Source organism: Oncorhynchus masou, unplaced genomic scaffold, assembly GCF_036934945.1.
Source record: "Oncorhynchus masou masou isolate Uvic2021 unplaced genomic scaffold, UVic_Omas_1.1 unplaced_scaffold_941, whole genome shotgun sequence".
NCBI lineage: Eukaryota > Metazoa > Chordata > Actinopteri > Salmoniformes > Salmonidae > Oncorhynchus > Oncorhynchus masou.
Window position 1 is genome coordinate 244,226 of NW_027015901.1, and position 26,754 is coordinate 270,979.

General features: G+C 47.4%; 1 pseudogene; it reads right to left on the minus strand.

Annotated features, from left to right (window-relative positions):
- The window catches only part of LOC135538327 (periplakin-like), a 37,371-nt pseudogene extending 16,840 nt beyond the window's left edge, over window positions 1-20,531 (minus strand).
- Window positions 20,532-26,754: the final 6,223 nt, after the last annotated feature.

Here is a 26,754-nt window from a genome sequence, read left to right on the forward strand (position 1 = left end):
ACAGGTCAGCACCTCAGAAGTTAAATGTCAGTTAGCTTTTCATAGCCGAGCATTCAGAGATTGAGACAGGGACATAACATGACATACCATGACATAACATGACATAACATACCATGACATACCATGACATAACATGACATAACATATCATAACATGACATAACATACCCTGACATAGCATGACATACCCTGACATAACATGACATACCATGACATAACATGACGTGACATAACATGACATAACATACCATAACATGACATGACATACCATGACATACCATAACATGACATACCATGACATACCATAACATAACATAGCATGACATACCCTGACATACCATGACATAACATGACATGACATAACATACCCTGACATAACATGACATACCATGACATACCATGACATAACATGACATAACATACCATAACATGACATGACATACCATGACATACCATAACATGACATACCATGACATACCATAACATAACATACCATACCCTGACATAACATGACATAACACGACATACCATGACATAACATACCATGACATAACACGACATACCATGACATACCATGACATACCATGACATAGCAGTACCTACCAGAGCCAGCGGAGCCGTCTTTCTTCAGTTCCTCCAGGCGTTTGACCAGGGTGGTCTTACTGCCAGACACCTTCATCTTAATACCCTTCTGCTGGCCGGCCAGACTGGAGACACACAACAGACCCTGTTACACAGTGTACAAGTACACCGTCCCGGTAAACAGACCCTGTTACACAGTGTACAAGTACACCGTCCCGGGAAACAACAGGCCCTGTTACACAGTGTACAAGTACACCGTCTCGGGAAACAACAGACCCTGTTAAACAGTGTACAAGTACACCGTCCCGGGAAACAACAGGCCCTGTTACACAGTGTACAAGTACACCGTCTCGGGAAACAGACCCTGTTACACAGTGTACAAGTACACCGTCTCGGGAAACAACAGGCCCTGTTACACAGTGTACAAGTACACCGTCTCGGGAAACAACAGGCCCTGTTACACAGTGTACAAGTACACCGTCTCGGGAAACAGACCCTGTTCGGGAAACAGACCCTGTTACACAGTGTACAAGTACACCGTCTCGGGAAACAACAGGCCCTGTTACACAGTTTACAAGTACAGCGTCTTGGGAAACAACAGACCCTGTTACACAGTTTACAAGTACAGTGTCTCGGGAAACAACAGACCCTGTTACACAGTTTACAAGTACACCGTCTCGGGAAACAACAGACCCTGTTCGGGAAACAACAGACCCTGTTCGGGAAACAACAGACCCTGTTCGGGAAACAACAGACCCTGTTCGGGAAACAACAGACCCTGTTACACAGTTTACAAGTACACCGTCTCGGGAAACAACAGACCCTGTTCGGGAAACAACAGACCCTGTTCGGGAAACAACAGACCCTGTTACACAGTGTACAAGTACACCGTTACACAATCACAGGCACATGTACCCCATAACACACACACACACACCTCTCCACCCTACCCCCATAACACACACACACCTCTCCACCCTACCCCGTAACAAACACACTTACCTGTTGGAGACGGCGACAGACTCTGGGTCTGTGGGGGGACCATGAAGCAGGCCCCGGAGCCGTCAGTTTACGCCCGGCCGTCCTTCACCTCCCACTTGGGCCCCTTGTTACTCAGGAGGGTGTACCTCTCTCCACGCAGGATCTGACCCTGGGATGGACAACCAAAACATTACACAGAGTTTCACTCGCTGATCTGGTATGGAAGAACCAGAACACAAATAGAGGTTCACTCACTGAACCACTTTGGATAAGGCCCTTAGCTTTTCCTGACCACATGACCCGACCACATGACCCGACCACATGACCCGACCATATGACCTGACCACATGACCTGACCACATGACCCGATCACATGACCTGACCACATGACCTGACCAGGGAAACACTAAGCCCTAGTTAGTAAATTAGAGTTCATAACACAACACTGCGTTCCCCCTCACCGTCTGATCCTGTTCCTAAATCTTAAGAGCTCTCTCAACTGCGCCACGCACACCCCCTCCTCTCTAGCTCTCCAAATCCACTCCTAACCCCCCCCAGCCTGTGGCTGATCCCCTGAAGGCTTAAATAAGATGCAGAGAGCACAGGCCTCTTAAAAGATTTAAATACATTACAACACAACACCGCATTCAGGGGACCAGAATGGAAGGAGTGAGAGTGAAGGAGGATGAGAGGAGGAGGAACCAGAGGAGAGAGGAGAAGATGGTGGTGCAGTCAGGTCGTGCTTGGTCATGGTAACAGAAAAACACACCGCACATAGAGATTAGAGAATCACTGGAGACAGAAAAGGAGAGAGAGACAGGGGGTAAAGCAGTGAGGGGGAGGGAGGGAAGAGAGACAGGGGGTAAAGCAGTGAGGGAGGGGGAAGAGAGACAGGGGGTAAAGCAGTGAGGGGGGGGGGCAAGAGAGACAGGGGGTAAAGCAGTGAGGAGGGGGAAGAGAGACAGGGGGTAAAGCAGTGAGGGGGGGGCAAGAGAGACAGGGGGTAAAGCAGTGAGGGGGAGGGGGGAAGAGAGACAGGGGTAAAGCAGTGAGGGGGGGGAAGAGAGACAGGGGTAAAGCAGTGAGGGGGGGGGAGAGAGACAGGGGGTAAAGCAGTGAGGGGGGGGCAAGAGAGACAGGGGGTAAAGCAGTGAGGGAGGGGGGAAGAGAGACAGGGGGGTAAAGCAGTGAGGGGGCAAGAGAGACAGGGGGTAAAGCAGTGAGGGAGGGGGGGAAGAGAGACAGGGGGTAAAGCAGTGAGGGGGGGCAAGAGAGACAGGGGGGTAAAGCAGTGAGGGGGAGGGGGAAGAGAGACAGGGGGTAAAGCAGTGAGGGGGGGGAAGAGAGACAGGGGGTAAAGCAGTGAGGGGGGGAGAGAGACAGGGGGGTAAAGCAGTGAGAGAGGGGAAGATGGAGAGAGGGGGAAGAAGGAGAGAGAGGGGGAAGACGGAGAGAGAGGGGAAGATGGAGAGGGGGAAGAAGGGTGAGAGAGGGGTAGATGGGAGAGATAGTGAGGAAGGAGAGAGAGAGGGGAAGAAGGAGAGAGGGGGAAGAAGGATAGAGAGGGGAAGAAGGGAGAGAGAGGGGAAGAAGGGAGAGAGGGGGGAAGAAGGAGAGAGGGGGAAGAAGGAGAGGGGGAAGAAGGAGAGAGGGGGAAGAAGGAGAGAGAGGTGGTAGAAGGTAGAGATAGTGAGGAAGAAGGAGAGAGGGGGAAGAAGGAGAGAGAGGTGGTAGAAGGTAGAGATAGTGAGGAAGGAGAAAGAGAGGGGGAAGAAGGAGAGAGGGGGAAGAAGGAGAGAGAGGTGGTAGAAGGTAGAGATAGTGAGGAAGGAGAGAGGGGGGAAGATGGAGAGAGAGGGGTAGAAGGGAGAGATAGTGAGGAAGGAGAGAAGGGGGAAAGGAGGAGAGAAAAGCTAGAATGATTGTCATGAAGAAGCGTGTGGAGGAGCATGGTGGACAAGGTATCAGTCTGAAACTAGAGTAGGGTGGTGGCATATCCAGGTTTACCTCGTCAGTGTCTCTCACACACAGGGAGAGGTAAAGTAGTGGAGGTGTCCAGGTGTAAAGTTTGACCTCATCAGCGTCTCTCACAGGGTGAGTTAAAGTAGTGGAGGTGTCCAGGTGTAAAGTTTGACCTCGTCAGTGTCTCACACAGGGTGAGTTAAAGTAGTGGAGGTGTCCAGGTGTAAAGTTTGACCTCATCAGCGTCTCTCACAGGGTGAGTTAAAGTAGTGGAGGTGTCCAGGTGTAAAGTTTGACCTCGTCAGTGTCTCTCACACAGGGTGAGGTAAAGTAGTGGAGGTGTCAGGGTGTAAAGTTTGACCTCGTCAGTGTCTCTCACACAGGGTGAGGTAAAGTAGTGGAGGTGTCAGGGTGTAAAGGTTTACCTCGTCAGTGTCGAACTCACACAGGGTGAGGTAAAGTAGTGGAGGTGTCAGGGTGTAAAGGTTTACCTCGTCAGTGTCTCTCACACAGGGTGAGGTAAAGTAGTGGAGGTGTCCAGGTGTAAAGTTTGACCTCGTCAGTGTCGAACTCACACAGGGTGAGGTAAAGTAGTGGAGGTGTCAGGGTGTAAAGTTTGACCTCGTCAGTGTCTCTCACACAGGGTGAGGTAAAGTAGTGGAGGTGTCCAGGTGTAAAGGTTTACCTCGTCAGTGTCTCTCACACAGGGTGAGGTAAAGTAGTGGAGGTGTCCAGGTGTAAAGGTTTACCTCGTCAGTGTCGAACTCACACAGCGCCTCGACGGGGAGCAGCTTCTGAGGGGTGTTCCTGCGGAACTGGAGGGGGAGAACCTGTAGACTGCGCTTCTCCAGAGCCTTCACACGCTCATCAAAGTGGTCCATGGCCTTCGCCTGGTCCTGCAAAATGTAAATGTTCTTGATTGAGTTAGGAGTTTAGAAACCAGCCTGATGAGCAGACAGAACTGACAGACCAAAGAATTGTCTCTGCTTTATCCAACAGCTTGTCATTGTTTGACTGAAGCAGAAACAGATCTGCCCCCGAGACTTGTAGTAAACTACAGTAGTGTAAAGCCCACTGCTAGTAAACTACAGTAGTGTAAAGTCCACTGCTAGTAAACTACACTAGTGTAAAGCCCACTGTTAGTAAACTACAGTAGTGTAAAGCCCACTCTCAGTAAACTACACTAGTGTAAAGCCCACTGTTAGTAAACTACAGTAGTGTAAAGCCCACTCTCAGTAAACTACAGTAGTGTAAAGCCCACTCTCAGTAAACTACAGTAGTGTAAAGCCCACTCTCAGTAAACTACAGTAGTGTAAAGCCCACTCTCAGTAAACTACAGTAGTGTAAAGCCCACTCTCAGTAAACTACAGTAGTGTAAAGCCCACTCTCAGTAAACTACAGTAGTGTAAAGCCCACTCTCAGTAAACTACAGTAGTGTAAAGCCCACTCTCAGTAAACTACAGTAGTGTAAAGCTCACTCTCAGTAAACTACAGTAGTGTAAAGCCCACTCTCAGTAAACTACAGTAGTGTAAAGCCCACTCTCAGTAAACTACACTAGTGTAAAGCCCACTCTCAGTAAACTACAGTAGTGTAAAGCCCACTCTCAGTAAACTACAGTAGTGTAGAAACCAGCCTGATAAGCAGACAGAACTGACAGACCAAAGAATTGTCTCTGCTTTATCCAACAGCTTGTCATTGTTTGACTGAAGCAGAAACAGATCTGCCCCGAGACTTGTAGTAAACTACTGTAGTGTAAAGCCCACTCTCAGTAAACTACGGTAGTGTAAAGCCCACTCTCAGTAAACTACACTAGTGTAAAGCCCACTCTCAGTAAACTACACTAGTGTAAAGCCCACTCTCAGTAAACTACAGTAGTGTAAAGCCCACTGCTAGTAAACTACAGTAGTGTAAAGCCCACTCTCAGTAAACTACGGTAGTGTAAAGCCCACTCTCAGTAAACTACAGTAGTGTAAAGCCCACTGTTAGTAAACTGCACTAGTGTAAAGCCCACTCTCAGTAAACTACGGTAGTGTAAAGCCCACTCTCAGTAAACTACAGTAGTGTAAAGCCCACTCTCAGTAAACTACAGTAGTGTAAAGCCCACTCTCAGTAAACTACAGTCGTGTAAAGCCCACTGCTACTAAACCATTGTAGTTGTAAAGCCCACTCTCAGTAAACTACAGTAGTGTAAAGCCCACTCTCAGTAAACTACAGTAGTGTAAAGCCCACTGCTAGTAAACTACAGTAGTGTAAAGCTCACTCTCAGTAAACTACAGTAGTGTAAAGCCCACTCTCAGTAAACTACAGTAGTGTAAAGCCCACTGCTAGTAAACTACAGTAGTGTAAAGCCCACTCTCAGTAAACTACAGTAGTGTAAAGCCCACTGCTAGTAAACTACAGTAGTGTAAAGCTCACTCTCAGTAAACTACAGTAGTGTAAAGCCCACTCTCAGTAAACTACAGTAGTGTAAAGCCCACTCTCAGTAAACTACACTAGTGTAAAGCCCACTCTCAGTAAACTACAGTAGTGTAAAGCCCACTCTCAGTAAACTACAGTAGTGTAAAGCCCACTCTCAGTAAACTACAGTCGTGTAAAGCCCACTGTTAGTAAACTACAGTAGTGTAAAGCCCACTGCTAGTAAACTACAGTAGTGTAAAGCCCACTGCTAGTAAACTACAGTAGTGTAAAGCTCACTCTCAGTAAACTACACTAGTGTAAAGCCCACTCTCAGTAAACTACAGTAGTGTAAAGCCCACTCTCAGTAAACTACAGTAGTGTAAAGCCCACTCTCAGTAAACTACACTAGTGTAAAGCCCACTCTCAGTAAACTACAGTCGTGTAAAGCCCACTGCTAGTAAACTACAGTAGTGTAAAGCCCACTGCTAGTAAACTACAGTAGTGTAAAGCCCACTGCTAGTAAACTACAGTAGTGTAAAGCCCACTCTCAGTAAACTACAGTCGTGTAAAGCCCACTGCTAGTAAACCATTGTAGTTGTAAAGCCCACTCTCAGTAAACTACAGTCGTGTAAAGCCCACTCTCAGTAAACTACACTAGTGTAAAGCTCACTCTCAGTAAACTACAGTCGTGTAAAGCCCACTCTCAGTAAACTACAGTCGTGTAAAGCCCACTCTCAGTAAACTACAGTAGTGTAAAGCCCACTGCTACTAAACCATTGTAGTTGTAAAGCCCACTCACGTCCAGGTCTCTGATGAGGCTCTCCATCTGGTACATGTCTTTGAACTCTGGTTTGTACTTCTGGTCCACCTCTTTGTCCATCCTCTTCAGAAGGTCCTGGGTGTCCCGGGCCTCTTTGTGGAACTGGAGAGAAAACAGACACCGGCAGGAAAAACACTGTAACGACATCACTGAAAGCAGTGGTTTATTTACACAAAGTTCGACCGGCAGCCAGTCGGTCTCTGCCTGAACCAACTCTGTTGACGTACCACGACAAGTCTAACTCAGAAGCTGTTGCTTTGTACAACACATCCTGGTACACAAGCCTGTCAACATCTAGTGACCCTGTTCAAACATTCAAGATTTCTTCAACTGATGATTTCTGAGTACTTGTTGCTGTGACTCACCTTGTGGTTGTGGTCCGTACGTTTCAGGTGGTATCAGGGTTAAGGTCAGGTCAGGGTATACTAATCACCTTGTGGTATTCGTCCATGTGTTTCAGGTGGTATCAGGGTTAAGGTCAGGTCAGGGTATACTAATCACCTTGTGGTATTCGTCCATGTTTTTCAGGTGGTATCAGGGTTAAGGTCAGGTCAGGGTATACTAATCACCTTGTGGTATTCGTCCATGTTTTTCAGGTGGTATCAGGGTTAAGGTCAGGTCAGGGTATACTAATCACCTTGTGGTATTCGTCCATGTGTTTCAGGTGGTATCAAGGTTAAGGTCAGGTCAGGGTATACTAATCACCTTGTGGTATTCGTCCATGTGTTTCAGGTGGTATCAGGGTTAAGGTCAGGTCAGGGTATACTAATCACCTTGTGGTATTCGTCCATGTGTTTCAGGTGGTATCAAGGTTAAGGTCAGGTCAGGGTATACTAATCACCTTGTGGTATTCCTCCATGTGTTTCAGGTGGTGTCAGGGTTAAGGTCAGGTCAGGGTATACTAATCACCTTGTGGTATTCGTCCATGTGTTTCAGGTGGTATCAAGGTTAAGGTCAGGTCAGGGTATACTAATCACCTTGTGGTATTCGTCCATGTGTTTCAGGTGGTATCAGGGTTAAGGTCAGGTCAGGGTATACTAATCACCTTGTGGTATTCGTCCATGTGTTTCAGGTGGTTCTCCTCGCAGATGAGCAGGTTCAGGTACTCCTTCCAGTCTGCATGCACAGCCTCCATATGAGCCTGACAGGTGGGAGTCCAGTTCCGTTACATCACTGTCTGTTTGCTGCTTTTCATTCACATTCATTGTTGAGGATTTTAATCTCAGTAAGGGGTGAATCCTAACTTCTACTAAAATAGGCTGATTTGACCTTAGTCTCCCATTGACATCAATGCATGACTTAAGTCAACATTGACTAAAGTGGAAGTTAGGATTTGCCCCAATAGTAGAATGATAGAGGATAAATGAAGTGTACCTCAATGACATTCATCCCAGGATGGTCAGTAGAGATGTGTTTATGTGTGTGTGTGTGTGTGTGTGTGTACCTCAATAACATTCTTGCCAGGATGGTCAGTAGAGATGTGTTTATGTGTGTGTGTGTGTGTGTGTGTGTACCTCAATAACATTCTTGCCAGGATGGTTGGTAGCGATGAGTTTATCTCCATCATCATTCAGCTTGGTGACAGTGGCCTCCTTGGACTCCAGACACTTACTGATGAAGTTCTGGTGGGAGATTTAAAAGAGATACAAGTCTCTCTATACGTTCCAACACACGTAACGTGTAGGATCAGGTGTCAGATAACGTGTAGGATCAGGTGTCAGATAACGTGTAGGATCAGGTGTCAGATAACGTGTAGGATCAGGTGTCAGATAACGTGTAGGATCAGGTGTCAGATAACGTGTAGGATCAGGTGTCAGATAACGTGTAGGATCAGGTGTCAGATAACATGTAGGATCAGGTGTCAGATAACGTGTAGGATCAGGTGTCAGATAACGTGTAGGATCAGGTGTCAGATAACGTGTAGGATCAGGTGTCAGATAACGTGTAGGATCAGGTGTCAGATAACGTGTAGGATCAGGTGTCAGATAACATGCAGGATCAGGTGTCAGATAACGTGTAGGATCAGGTGTCAGATAACGTGTAGGATCAGGTGTCAGATAACGTGCAGGATCAGGTGTCAGATAACGTGTAGGATCAGGTGTCAGATAACGTGTAGGATCAGGTGTCAGATAACGTGTAGGATCAGGTGTCAGATAACGTGTAGGATCAGGTGTCAGATAACGTGTAGGATCAGGTGTCAGATAACGTGTAGGATCAGGTGTCAGATAACGTGTAGGATCAGGTGTCAGATAACACCCTGAATGTATTACTCTGTCAGTGCAGCTGAAGGAGTGTGTGTGTGTGTGTGTGTGTGTGTGTGTGTGTGTGTGTGTGTGTGTGTGTGTGTGTGTGTGTGTGTGTGTGTGTGTGCGCCTCTCTACCTCATACTGTCTGTGACGTGCAGGGTAGTCCAGGTTAGTATCGCTCCAGTCATAGTTGATCCTCTCCCCTGCCTGCTGGTCCATCCAGTACAGCTCATTAGTGCAGCGCTGCATGTAGTCGCGCAGGCTCAACAGGTGGCGCTGTCGAGCACTGGAACTGGCCTGGAGAGGGAGAGGAGAGATAGTTACTATAGACTGGAACTGGCCTGGGGAGGGAGAGGAGAGATAGTTACTATAGACTGGAACTGGCCTGGGGAAAGAGAGGAGAGATAGTTACTATAGACTGGAACTGGCCTGGGGAGGGAGAGGAGAGATAGTTACTATAGACTGGAACTGGTCTGGAGAGGGAGAGGAGAGATAGTTACTATAGACTGGAACTGGCCTGGAGAGGGAGAGGAGAGATAGTTACTATAGACTGGAACTGGCCTGGGGAGAGATAGTTACTATAGACTGGAACTGGCCTGGGGAGAGATAGTTACTATAGACTGGAACTGGCCTGGGGAGAGATAGTTACTATAGACTGGAACTGGTCTGGGGAGGGAGAGGAGAGATAGTTACTATAGACTGGAACTGGCCTGGGGAGGGAGAGGAGAGATAGTTACTATAGACTGGAACTGGCCTGGGGAGGGAGAGGAGAGATAGTTACTATAGACTGGAACTGGCCTGGGGAGAGATAGTTACTATAGACTGGAACTGGCCTGGAGAGGGAGAGGAGAGCTAGTTACTATAGACTGGAACTGGCCTGGGGAGAGATAGTTACTATAGACTGGAACTGGCCTGGGGAGAGATAGTTACTATAGACTGGAACTGGTCTGGGGAGAGATAGTTACTATAGACTGGAACTGGCCTGGGGAGAGATAGTTACTATAGACTGGAACTGGCCTGGGGAGAGATAGTTACTATAGACTGGAACTGGCCTGGGGAGAGAGAGGAGAGATAGTTACTATAGACTGGAACTGGCCTGGGGAGAGAGAGGAGAGATAGTTACTATAGACTGGAACTGGCCTGGGGAGAGATAGTTACTATAGACTGGAACTGGCCTGGGGAGGGAGAGGAGAGATAGTTACTATAGACTGGAACTGGCCTGGAGAGGGAGAGGAGAGATAGTTACTATAGACTGGAACTGGCCTGGGGAGAGATAGTTACTATAGACTGGAACTGGCCTGGGGAGAGAGAGGAGAGATAGTTACTATAGACTGGAACTGGCCTGGGGAGAGAGAGGAGAGATAGTTACTATAGACTGGAACTGGCCTGGGGAGAGAGAGGAGAGATAGTTACTATAGACTGGAACTGGTCTGGGGAGAGAGAGGAGAGATAGTTACTATAGACTGGAACTGGCCTGGAGAGGGAGAGGAGAGATAGTTACTATAGACTGGAACTGGCCTGGGGAGAGAGAGGAGAGATAGTTACTATAGACTGGAACTGGCCTGGAGAGGGAGAGGAGAGATAGTTACTATAGACTGGAACTGGCCTGGGGAAAGAGAGGAGAGATAGTTACTATAGACTGGAACTGGCCTGGAGAGGGAGAGGAGAGATAGTTACTATAGACTGGAACTGGCCTGGAGAGGGAGAGGAGAGATAGTTACTATAGACTGGAACTGGCCTGGGGAGAGAGAGGAGAGATAGTTACTATAGACTGGAACTGGCCTGGGGAAAGAGAGGAGAGATAGTTACTATAGACTGGAACTGGCCTGGAGAGGGAGAGGAGAGATAGTTACTATAGACTGGAACTGGCCTGGGGAGGGAGAGGAGAGATAGTTACTATAGACTGGAACTGGCCTGGGGAAAGAGAGGAGAGATAGTTACTATAGACTGGAACTGGCCTGGGGAGAGATAGTTACTATAGACTGGAACTGGCCTGGGGAGAGAGAGGAGAGATAGTTACTATAGACTGGAACTGGCCTGGGGAGAGATAGTTACTATAGACTGGAACTGGCCTGGGGAGAGATAGTTACTATAGACTGGAACTGGCCTGGGGAGGGAGAGGAGAGATAGTTACTATAGACTGGAACTGGACTGGGGAGGGAGAGGAGAGATAGTTACTATAGACTGGAACTGGACTGGGGAGGGAGAGGAGAGATAGTTACTATAGACTGGAACTGGTCTGAGGAGAGATAGTTACTATAGACTGGAACTGGCCTGGGGAGAGATAGTTACTATAGACTGGAACTGGCCTGGGGAGAGATAGTTACTATAGACTGGAACTGGCCTGGGGAGAGAGAGGAGAGATAGTTACTATAGACTGGAACTGGCCTGGGGAGAGAGAGGAGAGATAGTTACTATAGACTGGAACTGGCCTGGAGAGAGAGAGGAGAGATAGTTACTATAGACTGGAACTGGTCTGGGGAGGGAGAGGAGAGATAGTTACTATAGACTGGAACTGGCCTGGGGAGAGAGAGGAGAGATAGTTACTATAGACTGGAACTGGCCTGGGGAGAGATAGTTACTATAGACTGGAACTGGCCTGGAGAGAGATAGTTACTATAGACTGGAACTGGTCTGGGGAGAGATAGTTACTATAGACTGGAACTGGCCTGGGGAGAGATAGTTACTATAGACTGGAACTGGCCTGGGGAGAGAGAAGAGAGATAGTTACTATAGACTGGAACTGGCCTGGGGAGAGATAGTTACTATAGACTGGAACTGGTCTGGGGAGAGAGAGGAGAGATAGTTACTATAGACTGGAACTGGCCTGGGGAGAGAGAGGAGAGATAGTTACTATAGACTGGAACTGGCCTGGGGAGAGAGAGGAGAGATAGTTACTATAGACTGGAACTGGCCTGGAGAGGGAGAGGAGAGATAGTTACTATAGACTGGAACTGGCCTGGGGAGGGAGAGGAGAGATAGTTACTATAGACTGGAACTGGCCTGGGGAAAGAGAGGAGAGATAGTTACTATAGACTGGAACTGGCCTGGAGAGGGAGAGGAGAGATAGTTACTATAGACTGGAACTGGCCTGGGGAGGGAGAGGAGAGATAGTTACTATAGACTGGAACTGGCCTGGGGAAAGAGAGGAGAGATAGTTACTATAGACTGGAACTGGCCTGGGGAGAGAGAGGAGAGATAGTTACTATAGACTGGAACTGGCCTGGGGAGAGAGAGGAGAGATAGTTACTATAGACTGGAACTGGCCTGGAGAGAGAGAGGAGAGATAGTTACTATAGACTGGAACTGGTCTGGGGAGGGAGAGGAGAGATAGTTACTATAGACTGGAACTGGCCTGGAGAGAGAGAGGAGAGATAGTTACTATAGACTGGAACTGGCCTGGGGAGAGAGAGGAGAGATAGTTACTATAGACTGGAACTGGCCTGGGGAGAGATAGTTACTATAGACTGGAACTGGCCTGGAGAGAGATAGTTACTATAGACTGGAACTGGTCTGGGGAGAGATAGTTACTATAGACTGGAACTGGCCTGGGGAGAGATAGTTACTATAGACTGGAACTGGCCTGGGGAGAGATAGTTACTATAGACTGGAACTGGCCTGGGGAGAGAGAAGAGAGATAGTTACTATAGACTGGAACTGGCCTGGGGAGAGATAGTTACTATAGACTGGAACTGGTCTGGGGAGAGAGAGGAGAGATAGTTACTATAGACTGGAACTGGCCTGGGGAGAGAGAGGAGAGATAGTTACTATAGACTGGAACTGGCCTGGGGAGAGAGGGAGAGATAGTTACTATAGACTGGAACTGGCCTGGGGAGAGATAGTTACTATAGACTGGAACTGGCCTGGGGAGAGAGGAGAGATAGTTACTATAGACTGGAACTGGCCTGGGGAGAGATAGTTACTATAGACTGGAACTGGCCTGGGGAGAGAGAGGAGAGATAGTTACTATAGACTGGAACTGGCCTGGGGAGGGAGAGGAGAGATAGTTACTATAGACTGGAACTGGCCTGGGGAGAGAGGGGAGAGATAGTTACTATAGACTGGAACTGGCCTGGGGAGAGAGAGGAGAGATAGTTACTATAGACTGGAACTGGCCTGGGGAGAGATAGTTACTATAGACTGGAACTGGCCTGGGGAGAGAGAGGAGAGATAGTTACTATAGACTGGAACTGGCCTGGGGAGAGAGAGGAGAGATAGTTACTATAGACTGGAACTGGCCTGGGGAGAGAGAGGAGAGATAGTTACTATAGACTGGAACTGGCCTGGGGAGGGAGAGGAGAGATAGTTACTATAGACTGGAACTGGTCTGGGGAGAGATAGTTACTATAGACTGGAACTGGCCTGGGGAGAGATAGTTACTATAGACTGGAACTGGCCTGGGGAGAGAGAGGAGAGATAGTTACTATAGACTGGAACTGGCCTGGGGAGGGAGAGGAGAGATAGTTACTATAGACTGGAACTGGCCTGGGGAGGGAGAGGAGAGATAGTTACTATAGACTGGAACTGGCCTGGGGAGAGAGAGGAGAGATAGTTACTATAGACTGGAACTGGCCTGGGGAGGGAGAGGAGAGATAGTTACTAGAGACTGGAACTGGCCTGGAGAGAGAGGAGAGATAGTTACTATAGACTGGAACTGGCCTGGGGAGAGATAGTTACTATAGACTGGAACTGGCCTGGGGAGAGAGAGGAGAGATAGTTACTATAGACTGGAACTGGCCTGGGGAGAGATAGTTACTATAGACTGGAACTGGCCTGGGGAGAGAGGAGAGATAGTTACTATAGACTGGAACTGGCCTGGGGAGAGATAGTTACTATAGACTGGAACTGGCCTGGGGAGAGAGAGGAGAGATAGTTACTATAGACTGGAACTGGCCTGGGGAGAGATAGTTACTATAGACTGGAACTGGCCTGGGGAGAGATAGTTACTATAGACTGGAACTGGCCTGGGGAGAGATAGTTACTATAGACTGGAACTGGCCTGGGGAGAGATAGTTACTATAGACTGGAACTGGCCTGGGGAGAGATAGTTACTATAGACTGGAACTGGCCTGGGGAGAGATAGTTACTATAGACTGGAACTGGCCTGGGGAGAGATAGTTACTATAGACTGGAACTGGCCTGGGGAGAGAGAGAGAGATAGTTACTATAGACTGGAACTGGCCTGGGGAGAGAGAGGAGAGATAGTTACTATAGACTGGAACTGGTCTGGGGAGAGAGAGGAGAGATAGTTACTATAGACTGGAACTGGCCTGGGGAGAGATAGTTACTATAGACTGGAACTGGCCTGGGGAGGGAGAGGAGAGATAGTTACTATAGACTGGAACTGGCCTGGGGAGAGATAGTTACTATAGACTGGAACTGGCCTGGGGAGAGAGAGGAGAGATAGTTACTATAGACTGGAACTGGCCTGGGGAGAGAGAGGAGAGATAGTTACTATAGACTGGAACTGGCCTGGGGAGGGAGAGGAGAGATAGTTACTATAGACTGGAACTGGCCTGGGGAGAGAGAGGAGAGATAGTTACTATAGACTGGAACTGGTCTGGGGAGAGAGAGGAGAGATAGTTACTATAGACTGGAACTGGACATGGGGAGAGAGGGGAGAGATAGTTACTATAGACTGGAACTGGCCTGGGGAGAGATAGTTACTATAGACTGGAACTGGTCTGGGGAGGGAGAGGAGAGATAGTTACTATAGACTGGAACTGGCCTGGGGAGAGAGAGGAGAGATAGTTACTATAGACTGGAACTGGTCTGGGGAGAGAGAGGAGAGATAGTTACTATAGACTGGAACTGGCCTGGGGAGAGAGGGGAGAGATAGTTACTATAGACTGGAACTGGCCTGGGGAGAGAGAGGAGAGATAGTTACTATAGACTGGAACTGGCCTGGGGAGAGATAGTTACTATAGACTGGAACTGGCCTGGGGAGAGAGAGGAGAGATAGTTACTATAGACTGGAACTGGCCTGGGGAGAGATAGTTACTATAGACTGGAACTGGCCTGGGGAGAGATAGTTACTATAGACTGGAACTGGCCTGGGGAGGGAGAGGAGAGATAGTTACTATAGACTGGAACTGGCCTGGGGAGGGAGAGGAGAGATAGTTACTATAGACTGGAACTGGCCTGGGGAGAGAGAGAGAGAGATAGTTACTATAGACTGGAACTGGCCTGGGGAGGGAGAGGAGAGATAGTTACTATAGACTGGAACTGGCCTGGGGAGAGAGAGGAGAGATAGTTACTATAGACTGGAACTGGCCTGGGGAGAGATAGTTACTATAGACTGGAACTGGCCTGGGGAGAGAGAGGAGAGATAGTTACTATAGACTGGAACTGGCCTGGGGAGAGATAGTTACTATAGACTGGAACTGGTCTGGGAGAGATAGTTACTATAGACTGGAACTGGCCTGGAGAGGGAGAGGAGAGATAGTTACTATAGACTGGAACTGGTCTGGGGAGAGAGAGGAGAGATAGTTACTATAGACTGGAACTGGCCTGGGGAGAGATAGTTACTATAGACTGGAACTGGTCTGGGGAGAGATAGTTACTATAGACTGGAACTGGCCTGGGGAGAGAGAGGAGAGATAGTTACTATAGACTGGAACTGGCCTGGGGAGAGAGAGGAGAGATAGTTACTATAGACTGGAACTGGCCTGGGGAGGGAGAGGAGAGATAGTTACTATAGACTGGAACTGGCCTGGGGAAAGAGAGGAGAGATAGTTACTATAGACTGGAACTGGCCTGGGGAGAGAGAGGAGAGATAGTTACTATAGACTGGAACTGGCCTGGGGAGGGAGAGGAGAGATAGTTACTATAGACTGGAACTGGCCTGGGGAGAGATAGTTACTATAGACTGGAACTGGCCTGGGGAGAGATAGTTACTATAGACTGGAACTGGCCTGGGGAGAGAGAGGAGAGATAGTTACTATAGACTGGAACTGGCCTGGGGAGAGATAGTTACTATAGACTGGAACTGGTCTGGGGAGAGATAGTTACTATAGACTGGAACTGGTCTGGGGAGAGAGAGGAGAGATAGTTACTATAGACTGGAACTGGCCTGGGGAGAGATAGTTACTATAGACTGGAACTGGCCTGGGGAGGGAGAGGAGAGATAGTTACTATAGACTGGAACTGGCCTGGGGAGGGAGAGGAGAGATAGTTACTATAGACTGGAACTGGTCTGGGGAGAGATAGTTACTATAGACTGGAACTGGCCTGGGGAGAGATAGTTACTATAGACTGGAACTGGTCTGGGGAGGGAGAGGAGAGATAGTTACTATAGACTGGAACTGGCCTGGGGAGAGAGAGGAGAGATAGTTACTATAGACTGGAACTGGCCTGGGGAGAGAGAGGAGAGATAGTTACTATAGACTGGAACTGGCCTGGGGAGAGAGGGGAGAGATAGTTACTATAGACTGGAACTGGCCTGGGGAGAGAGAGGAGAGATAGTTACTATAGACTGGAACTGGCCTGGGGAGGGAGAGGAGATAGTTACTATAGACTGGAACTGGCCTGGGGAGAGAGAGGAGAGATAGTTACTATAGACTGGAACTGGCCTGGGGAGAGAGGAGAGATAGTTACTATAGACTGGAACTGGCCTGGGGAGGGAGAGGGAGATAGTTACTATAGACTGGAACTGGCCTGGGGAGAGAGAGGAGAGATAGTTACTATAGACTGGAACTGGCCTGGGGAGGGAGAGGGAGATAGTTACTATAGACTGGAACTGGCCTGGGGAGGGAGAGGAGAGATAGTTACTATAGACTGGAACTGGCCTGGGGAGGGAGAGGGGAGATAGTTACTATAGACTGGAACTGGCCTGGGGAGAGATAGTTACTATAGACTGGAACTGGCCTGGGGAGAGAGAGGAGAGATAGTTACTATAGACTGGAACTGGTCTGGGGAGGGAGAGGAGAGATAGTTACTATAGACTGGAACTGGCCTGGGGAGAGAGGGGAGAGATAGTTACTATAGACTGGAACTGGCCTGGGGAGAGATAGTTACTATAGACTGGAACTGGCCTGGGGAGGGAGAGGAGAGATAGTTACTATAGACTGGAACTGGCCTGGGGAGAGATAGTTACTATAGACTGGAACTGGCCTGGGGAGAGATAGTTACTATAGACTGGAACTGGCCTGGGGAGAGAGAGGAGAGATAGTTACTATAGACTGGAACTGGCCTGGGGAAAGAGAGGAGAGATAGTTACTATAGACTGGAACTGGCCTGGGGAGAGATAGTTACTATAGACTGGAACTGGCCTGGGGAGAGAGAGAGAGATAGTTACTATAGACTGGAACTGGCCTGGGGAGAGAGAGGAGAGATAGTTACTATAGACTGGAACTGGTCTGGGGAGGGAGAGGAGAGATAGTTACTATAGACTGGAACTGGTCTGGGGAGAGAGAGGAGAGATAGTTACTATAGACTGGAACTGGCCTGGGGAGAGATAGTTACTATAGACTGGAACTGGCCTGGGGAGAGATAGTTACTATAGACTGGAACTGGCCTGGGGAGAGAGAGGAGAGATAGTTACTATAGACTGGAACTGGCCTGGGGAGAGATAGTTACTATAGACTGGAACTGGCCTGGGGAGAGAGAGGAGAGATAGTTACTATAGACTGGAACTGGCCTGGGGAGAGATAGTTACTATAGACTGGAACTGGCCTGGGGAGAGAGAGGAGAGATAGTTACTATAGACTGGAACTGGTCTGGGGAGGGAGAGGAGAGATAGTTACTATAGACTGGAACTGGTCTGGGGAGAGAGAGGAGAGATAGTTACTATAGACTGGAACTGGCCTGGGGAGAGATAGTTACTATAGACTGGAACTGGCCTGGGGAGAGATAGTTACTATAGACTGGAACTGGCCTGGGGAGAGAGAGGAGAGATAGTTACTATAGACTGGAACTGGCCTGGGGAGAGATAGTTACTATAGACTGGAACTGGATAAAACACTTTGTACACACGGACACAGACACAGACACAGGTACAGACACAGACACAGACACAGACACAGACACACACAGACACAGACACAGGTACAGACACAGACACGGGTACAGGTACAGAGACAGACACAGACACGGGTACAGGTACAGACACAGGTACAGACACAGACACGGGTACAGGTACAGAGACAGACACAGACACGGGTACAGGTACAGACACAGGTACAGACACAGGTACAGACACAGGTACAGACACAGGTACAGACACAGACACAGACACAGGTACAGACACAGGTACAGACACAGGTACAGACACAGACACACACAGACACAGACACAGGTACAGACACAGACACAGACACAGACACAGACACAGGTACAGACACAGGTACAGACACAGGTACAGACACAGACACACACAGACACAGACACAGGTACAGACACAGACACGGGTACAGGTACAGAGACAGACACAGACACGGGTACAGGTACAGAGACAGGTACAGACACAGGTACAGACACAGGTACAGACACAGACACATACACAGGTACAGACACGGGTACAGGTACAGAGACAGACACAGGTACAGGTACAGACACAGACACAGGTACAGACACAGACACTGGTACACATAGCATGGTACTGCAGGTGTAGAACTCACATAGAGCTACTGTACATGCATACACACTCCTCAAGCTCTCCCTGAGTCCATGCTTCAGATGAAGTCATTATTAAAGTCAATCTTACCAGGAGCTTGTTGTACTTCAGCTGGAGGGCACTGGCAGAGTCCTAGAGAGGGAGAGAGAGAGAGAGAGAGAGAGAGAGAGAGAGAGAGAGAGAGAGAGAGAGAGAGAGAGAGAGAGAGAGAGAGGAGACAGAGAGAACAAGAGGAGACAAAGAGAGAGAGCGAGAGAGAGAGCGAGAGCGAGAGAGAGAGAACGAGACAGAGAGAACGAGAGGAGACAAAGAGCAAAGAGAGAGAATAGACAGGGAGAATGAAAGGAGACAAAGAGAGAGAGTAGACAGAGAGAATGAGAGGAGACAAAGAGAGAGAGTAGACAGAGAGGATGAGAGGAGACAAAGAGAGAGATAGAGAGAGAGAGAGAGAGAACAAGAGGAGACAGAGAGAGAGAACAAGAGGAGACAGAATGAGAGGAGACAGAGAGAGAGAGAGAGAGAGAGAGAGAGAGAGAGAGAGAGAGAGAGAGAATGAGAGGAGACAGAGAGAGTGTGTGAGTGAGAGAGAGAGCAGAAAGGAGAGAGCGTGAGAGAGGGAGAGAGAGCAGAAAGGAGAGAGCGTGAGAGTGAGAGGAGAGAGCAGAAAGGGAGAGAGCGTGAGTGAGAGGAGAGAGCAGAAAGGGAGAGAGAGTGTGAGAGTGAGAGAGAGAGCAGAACGGAGAGAGTTTGTTTTCTGAGAACTGGAACTTTCAGAGTGGTTGTTGTTGTTGTTGTTGTGGTTGTTGTTGTTGTTGTCAGGTATGTGGGCCATAAATAAAGCCATGGTTATCTTCCTGGATAGGAGACTGGTAAATGACTGAGTATAAAACACAACGTATCAGGTCGTTTCTACGCTGGTTGTTAGTCCTACCTTGTCGTCGCTGGCTGAGATGTGAGGGGCCAGAGCCTCCACCTCACTGTGAAAGATGTTGTGTTCCTCCACCTCGTTCTCTATGGTGGGCAGGTCCTGACCAAAACCCTTGTTGCTCAGGTTGCCCTGGTCGGAAGAAGAAAGACATTACGTTTATGTTATGGTGTGCGTAAACTGTGTGTATACATATCCAAGCCTGTGTGTGTGTGTTTGTGTGTGTGTGTGTGTGTGTGTTCGTGTGTGTGTGTGTGTGTGTTCGTGTGTGTGTGTGTGTGTGTGTCCCTCACCTGTTTCTCCTCTATGATCCTGCCCCAGTTGACGCTCGGCAGGCCCTCAGAACGGGTCAGGTGGTAGATGCGGTCGTGGTCCTCTCTCAGCTTCCTTAGTCTCACTCTCAGCTGCTTCATACTGGAGGTGACGACACAGGGTGACGACACAGGGTTAGTTAAAACTCAACAGTGGAGTGAGTGGAGCTCAGGTTCGAGCTAAAGAGGGTATACCATCTATTACAAAATGGGTGGTTCCAGCCCTGGATGCTGATTGGCTGACAGCCGTGGTACATCAGACCATATACCACAGGTATGACAAAACATGTATTTTTACTGCTCTAATTACATTGGTAACCAGTTTATAATAGAAATAAGGAACCTCGGGGGTTTGTGATATATGGCCAATATACCACGGCTAAGGGCGGTGTCCAGGCCCCCTTGTGCCTTATCGCTTCAGTGTATCAGTGTATTACATCTACTAGATAATATAACTCACTCCTGCTCTATCATCTCAGTCTGGGGGGGCTACAGGTACAGTAGGTATATCTACTAGATAATATAACTCCTGCTCTATCATCTCAGCCTGGTGGTGCTGCAGGTACAGTAGGTATATCTACTAGATAATATAACTCACTCCTGCTCTATCATCTCAGTCTGGGGGGGCTGCAGGTACAGTAGGTATATCTACTAGATAATATAACTCACTCCTGCTCTATCATCTCAGCCTGGGGGTGCTACAGGTACAGTAGGTATATCTACTAGATAATATAACTCACTCCTGCTCTATCATCTCAGTCTGGGGGGGCTGCAGGTACAGTAGGTATATCTACTAGATAATATAACTCACTCCTGCTCTATCATCTCAGCCTGGGGGGGCTACAGGTACAGTAGGTATATCTACTAGATAATATAACTCACTCCTGCTCTATCATCTCAGTCTGGGGGCTGCAGGTACAGTAGGTATATCTACTAGATAATATAACTCACTCCTGCTCTATCATCTCAGCCTGGGGGGCTGCAGGTACAGTAGGTATATCTACTAGATAATATAACTCACTCCTGCTCTATCATCTCAGCCTGGGGGGCTGCAGGTACAGTAGGTATATCTACTAGATAATATAACTCCTGCTCTATCATCTCAGCCTGGGGGCTACAGGTACAGTAGGTATATCTACTAGATAATATAACTCCTGCTCTATCATCTCAGCCTGGGGGTGCTGCAGGTACAGTAGGTATATCTACTAGATAATATAACTCCTGCTCTATCATCTCAGCCTGGGGGCTGCAGGTACAGTAGGTATATCTACTAGATAATATAACTCCTGCTCTATCATCTCAGTCTGGGGGGGCTACAGGTACAGTAGGTATATCTACTAGATAATATAACTCACTCCTGCTCTATCATCTCAGTCTGGGGGGGCTGCAGGTACAGTAGGTATATCTACTAGATAATATAACTCACTCCTGCTCTATCATCTCAGTCTGGGGGTGCTGCAGGTACAGTAGGTATATCTACTAGATAATATAACTCACTCCTGCTCTATCATCTCAGTCTGGGGGCTACAGGTACAGTAGGTATATCTACTAGATAATATAACTCACTCCTGCTCTATCATCTCAGCCTGGGGGCTGCAGGTACAGTAGGTATATCTACTAGATAATATAACTCACTCCTGCTCTATCATCTCAGCCTGGGGGCTACAGGTACAGTAGGTATATCTACTAGATAATATAACTCACTCCTGCTCTATCATCTCAGCCTGGGGGCTACAGGTACAGTAGGTATATCTACTAGATAATATAACTCACTCCTGCTCAATCATCTCAGCCTGGGGGGGCTACAGGTACAGTAGGTATATCTACTAGATAATATAACTCACTCCTGCTCTATCATCTCAGTCTGGGGGTGCTACAGGTACAGTAGGTATATCTACTAGATAATATAACTCACTCCTGCTCTATCATCTCAGCCTGGGGGCTACAGGTACAGTAGGTATATCTACTAGATAATATAACTCACTCCTGCTCTATCATCTCAGTCTGGGGGGGCTACAGGTACAGTAGGTATATCTACTAGATAATATAACTCACTCCTGCTCTATCATCTCAGTCTGGGGGCTGCAGGTACAGTAGGTATATCTACTAGATAATATAACTCCTGCTCTATCATCTCAGTCTGGGGGTGCTGCAGGTACAGTAGGTATATCTACTAGATAATATAACTCCTGCTCTATCATCTCAGCCTGGGGCTACAGGTACAGTAGGTATATCTACTAGATAATATAACTCCTGCTCTATCATCTCAGTCTGGGGGTGCTGCAGGTACAGTAGGTATATCTACTAGATAATATAACTCACTCCTGCTCTATCATCTCAGCCTGGGGGCTACAGGTACAGTAGGTATATCTACTAGATAATATAACTCCTGCTCTATCATCTCAGCCTGGGGGGCTACAGGTACAGTAGGTATATCTACTAGATAATATAACTCCTGCTCTATCATCTCAGTCTGGGGGTGCTGCAGGTACAGTAGGTATATCTACTAGATAATATAACTCACTCCTGCTCTATCATCTCAGTCTGGGGGCTACAGGTACAGTAGGTATATCTACTAGATAATATAACTCACTCCTGCTCTATCATCTCAGCCTGGTGGTGCTGCAGGTACAGTAGGTATATCTACTAGATAATATAACTCACTCCTGCTCTATCATCTCAGTCTGGTGGTGCTGCAGGTACAGTAGGTATATCTACTAGATAATATAACTCCTGCTCTATCATCTCAGTCTGGGGGGTGCTACAGGTACAGTAGGTATATCTACTAGATAATATAACTCCTGCTCTATCATCTCAGCCTGGGGTGCTACAGGTACAGTAGGTATATCTACTAGATAATATAACTCACCCTGCTCTATCATCTCAGTCTGGGGGTGCTACAGGTACAGTAGGTATATCTACTAGATAATATAACTCCTGCTCTATCATCTCAGCCTGGGGGCTACAGGTACAGTAGGTATATCTACTAGATAATATAACTCACTCTGCTCTATCATCTCAGTCTGGGGGGCTACAGGTACAGTAGGTATATCTACTAGATAATATAACTCCTGCTCTATCATCTCAGTCTGGGGGCTACAGGTACAGTAGGTATATCTACTAGATAATATAACTCACTCCTGCTCTATCATCTCAGCCTGGGGGTGCTACAGGTACAGTAGGTATATCTACTAGATAATATAACTCACTCCTGCTCTATCATCTCAGTCTGGGGGCTACAGGTACAGTAGGTATATCTACTAGATAATATAACTCCTGCTCTATCATCTCAGCCTGGGGGGCTACAGGTACAGTAGGTATATCTACTAGATAATATAACTCCTCCTGCTCTATCATCTCAGCCTGGGGGGCTGCAGGTACAGTAGGTATATCTACTAGATAATATAACTCACTCCTGCTCTATCATCTCAGTCTGGGGGCTACAGGTACAGTAGGTATATCTACTAGATAATATAACTCCTGCTCTATCATCTCAGCCTGGGGGGCTACAGGTACAGTAGGTATATCTACTAGATAATATAACTCACTCCTGCTCTATCATCTCAGCCTGGGGGGCTACAGGTACAGTAGGTATATCTACTAGTAATATAACTCTGCTATCATCTCAGTCTGGGGGCTACAGGTACAGTAGGTATATCTACTAGATAATATAACTCACTCCTGCTCTATCATCTCAGTCTGGGGGCTGCAGGTACAGTAGGTATATCTACTAGATAATATAACTCCTGCTCTATCATCTCAGTCTGGGGGGGCTACAGGTACAGTAGGTACATCTACTAGATAATATAACTCCTCTGCTCTATCATCTCAGTCTGGGGCTGCAGGTACAGTAGGTATATCTACTAGATAATATAACTCCTGCTCTATCATCTCAGTCTGGGGGTGCTACAGGTACAGTAGGTATATCTACTAGATAATATAACTCCTGCTCTATCATCTCAGTCTGGGGGTGCTACAGGTACAGTAGGTACATCTACTAGATAATATAACTCCTGCTCTATCATCTCAGTCTGGGGGGGCTACAGGTACAGTAGGTATATCTACTAGATAATATAACTCACTCCTGCTCTATCATCTCAGCCTGGGGGTGCTACAGGTACAGTAGGTATATCTACTAGATAATATAACTCCTGCTCTATCATCTCAGTCTGGGGGTGCTACAGGTACAGTAGGTATATCTACTAGATAATATAACTCACTCCTGCTCTATCATCTCAGCCTGGGGGGCTACAGGTACAGTAGGTATATCTACTAGATAATATAACTCACTCCTGCTCTATCATCTCAGTCTGGGGGGCTGCAGGTACAGTAGGTATATCTACTAGATAATATAACTCACTCCTGCTCTATCATCTCAGTCTGGGGTGCTGCAGGTACAGTAGGTATATCTACTAGATAATATAACTCACTCCTGCTCTATCATCTCAGCCTGGGGGGCTGCAGGTACAGTAGGTATATCTACTAGATAATATAACTCCTCCTGCTCTATCATCTCAGCCTGGGGGGGCTACAGGTACAGTAGGTATATCTACTAGATAATATAACTCCTGCTCTATCATCTCAGTCTGGGGGGGCTACAGGTACAGTAGGTATATCTACTAGATAATATAACTCCTGCTCTATCATCTCAGTCTGGGGGGCTACAGGTACAGTAGGTATATCTACTAGATAATATAACTCACTCCTGCTCTATCATCTCAGCCTGGGGGTGCTGCAGGTACAGTAGGTATATCTACTAGATAATATAACTCACTCCTGCTCTATCATCTCAGTCTGGGGGGGCTACAGGTACAGTAGGTATATCTACTAGATAATATAACTCCTGCTCTATCATCTCAGTCTGGTGGTGCTGCAGGTACAGTAGGTATATCTACTAGATAATATAACTCACTCCTGCTCTATCATCTCAGTCTGGGGGGGCTGCAGGTACAGTAGGTATATCTACTAGATAATATAACTCACTCCTGCTCTATCATCTCAGTCTGGGGGTGCTGCAGGTACAGTAGGTATATCTACTAGATAATATAACTCACTCCTGCTCTATCATCTCAGTCTGGGGGTGCTACAGGTACAGTAGGTATATCTACTAGATAATATAACTCCTCCTGCTCTATCATCTCAGCCTGGGGGGGCTACAGGTACAGTAGGTATATCTACTAGATAATATAACTCCTGCTCTATCATCTCAGTCTGGGGGGCTACAGGTCATCTACTAGATAATATAACTCCTGCTCTATCATCTCAGCTGGGGGAGCTGCAGGTACAGTAGGTATATCTACTAGATAATATAACTCCTGCTCTATCATCTCAGCCTGGGGGGCTACAGGTACAGTAGGTATATCTACTAGATAATATCACTCCTGCTCTATCATCTCAGTCTGGGGGGGCTGCAGGTACAGTAGGTATATCTACTAGATAATATAACTCACTCCTGCTCTATCATCTCAGCCTGGGGGCTACAGGTACAGTAGGTATATCTACTAGATAATATAACTCACTCCTGCTCTATCATCTCAGCCTGGGGGCTACAGGTACAGTAGGTATATCTACTGAATATAACTCCTCCTGCTCCTATCATCTCCAGTCTGGGGTGCTGCAGGTACAGTAGGTATATCTACTAGATAATATAACTCACTCCTGCTCTATCATCTCAGCCTAGGGGGGCTACAGGTACAGTAGGTATATCTACTAGATAATATAACTCCTGCTCTATCATCTCCAGCCTGGGGGGCTGCAGGTACAGTAGGTATATCTACTGAATGTCTGCTCTGCTCTATCATCTCAGCCTGAGGCTATCAGTACAGTAGGTATATCTACTAGATAATATAACTCCTGCTCTATCATCTCAGTCTGGGGGTGCTGCAGGTACAGTAAAGTATATCTACTAGATAATATAACTCACTCCTGCTCTATCATCTCAGTCTGGGGGGGCTACAGGTACAGTGAGTATATCTACTAGATAATATAACTCACTCCTGCTCTATCATCTCAGCCTGAGGCTACAGGTACAGTAGGTATATCTACTAGATAATATAACTCCTGCTCTATCATCTCAGCCTGGGGAGCTACAGGTACAGTAGGTATATCTACTAGATAATATAACTCACTCCTGCTCTATCATCTCAGCCTGGGGGGCTACAGGTACAGTAGGTATATCTACTAGATAATATAACTCCTCCTGCTCTATCATCTCAGTCTGGGGGCTGCAGGTACAGTAAGGTATATCTACTAGATAATATAACTCCTGCTCTATCATCTCAGTCTGGTGGTGCTACAGGTACAGTAGGTATATCTACTAGATAATATAACTCACTCCTGCTCTATCATCTCAGCCTGGGGGCTACAGGTACAGTAGGTATATCTACTAGATAATATAACTCACTCCTGCTCTATCATCTCAGCCTGCAGGGTGCTGCAGGCGTTTTTTTGCGTCGACAGCGTCCTCATCCAGGCCTTGCAGCAGCTCCAGAGAGCTTAGGATAAGCTTGTTGGTGTCGTCCTGGTACAGAGGCTGCTTGCCCTCGTTGATCTTACTCATCCTGATACAGCACAGAGCAGTCAAGGTTTTCTACATGATATTGTCAAAGACATTGAGAGCCACACTGAGCCAATTAGGATACTGCCAACAGTCTGCCAGAGCCACCAATAGGATGTTGTTGTTGTTGCATTATCCAAAGGTATAGAGAAGATTCTGTGACGTTCTACGAAGTTCTGTGTGTTTCTTTGAGGTTCTATGTAGTTCTGAGGTTCTATGTGGTTCCACGCAGTTCTATGAGGTTCTACGATGTTATGTGATGATCTTTGAGATTCTGTCCAGTTCTGTGTGTTTTATGATGTTCTAAATGGTTCTATGAGGTTCTGTGTGATGCGGTTCTTTACCTTGTTGAGGTTCTGCT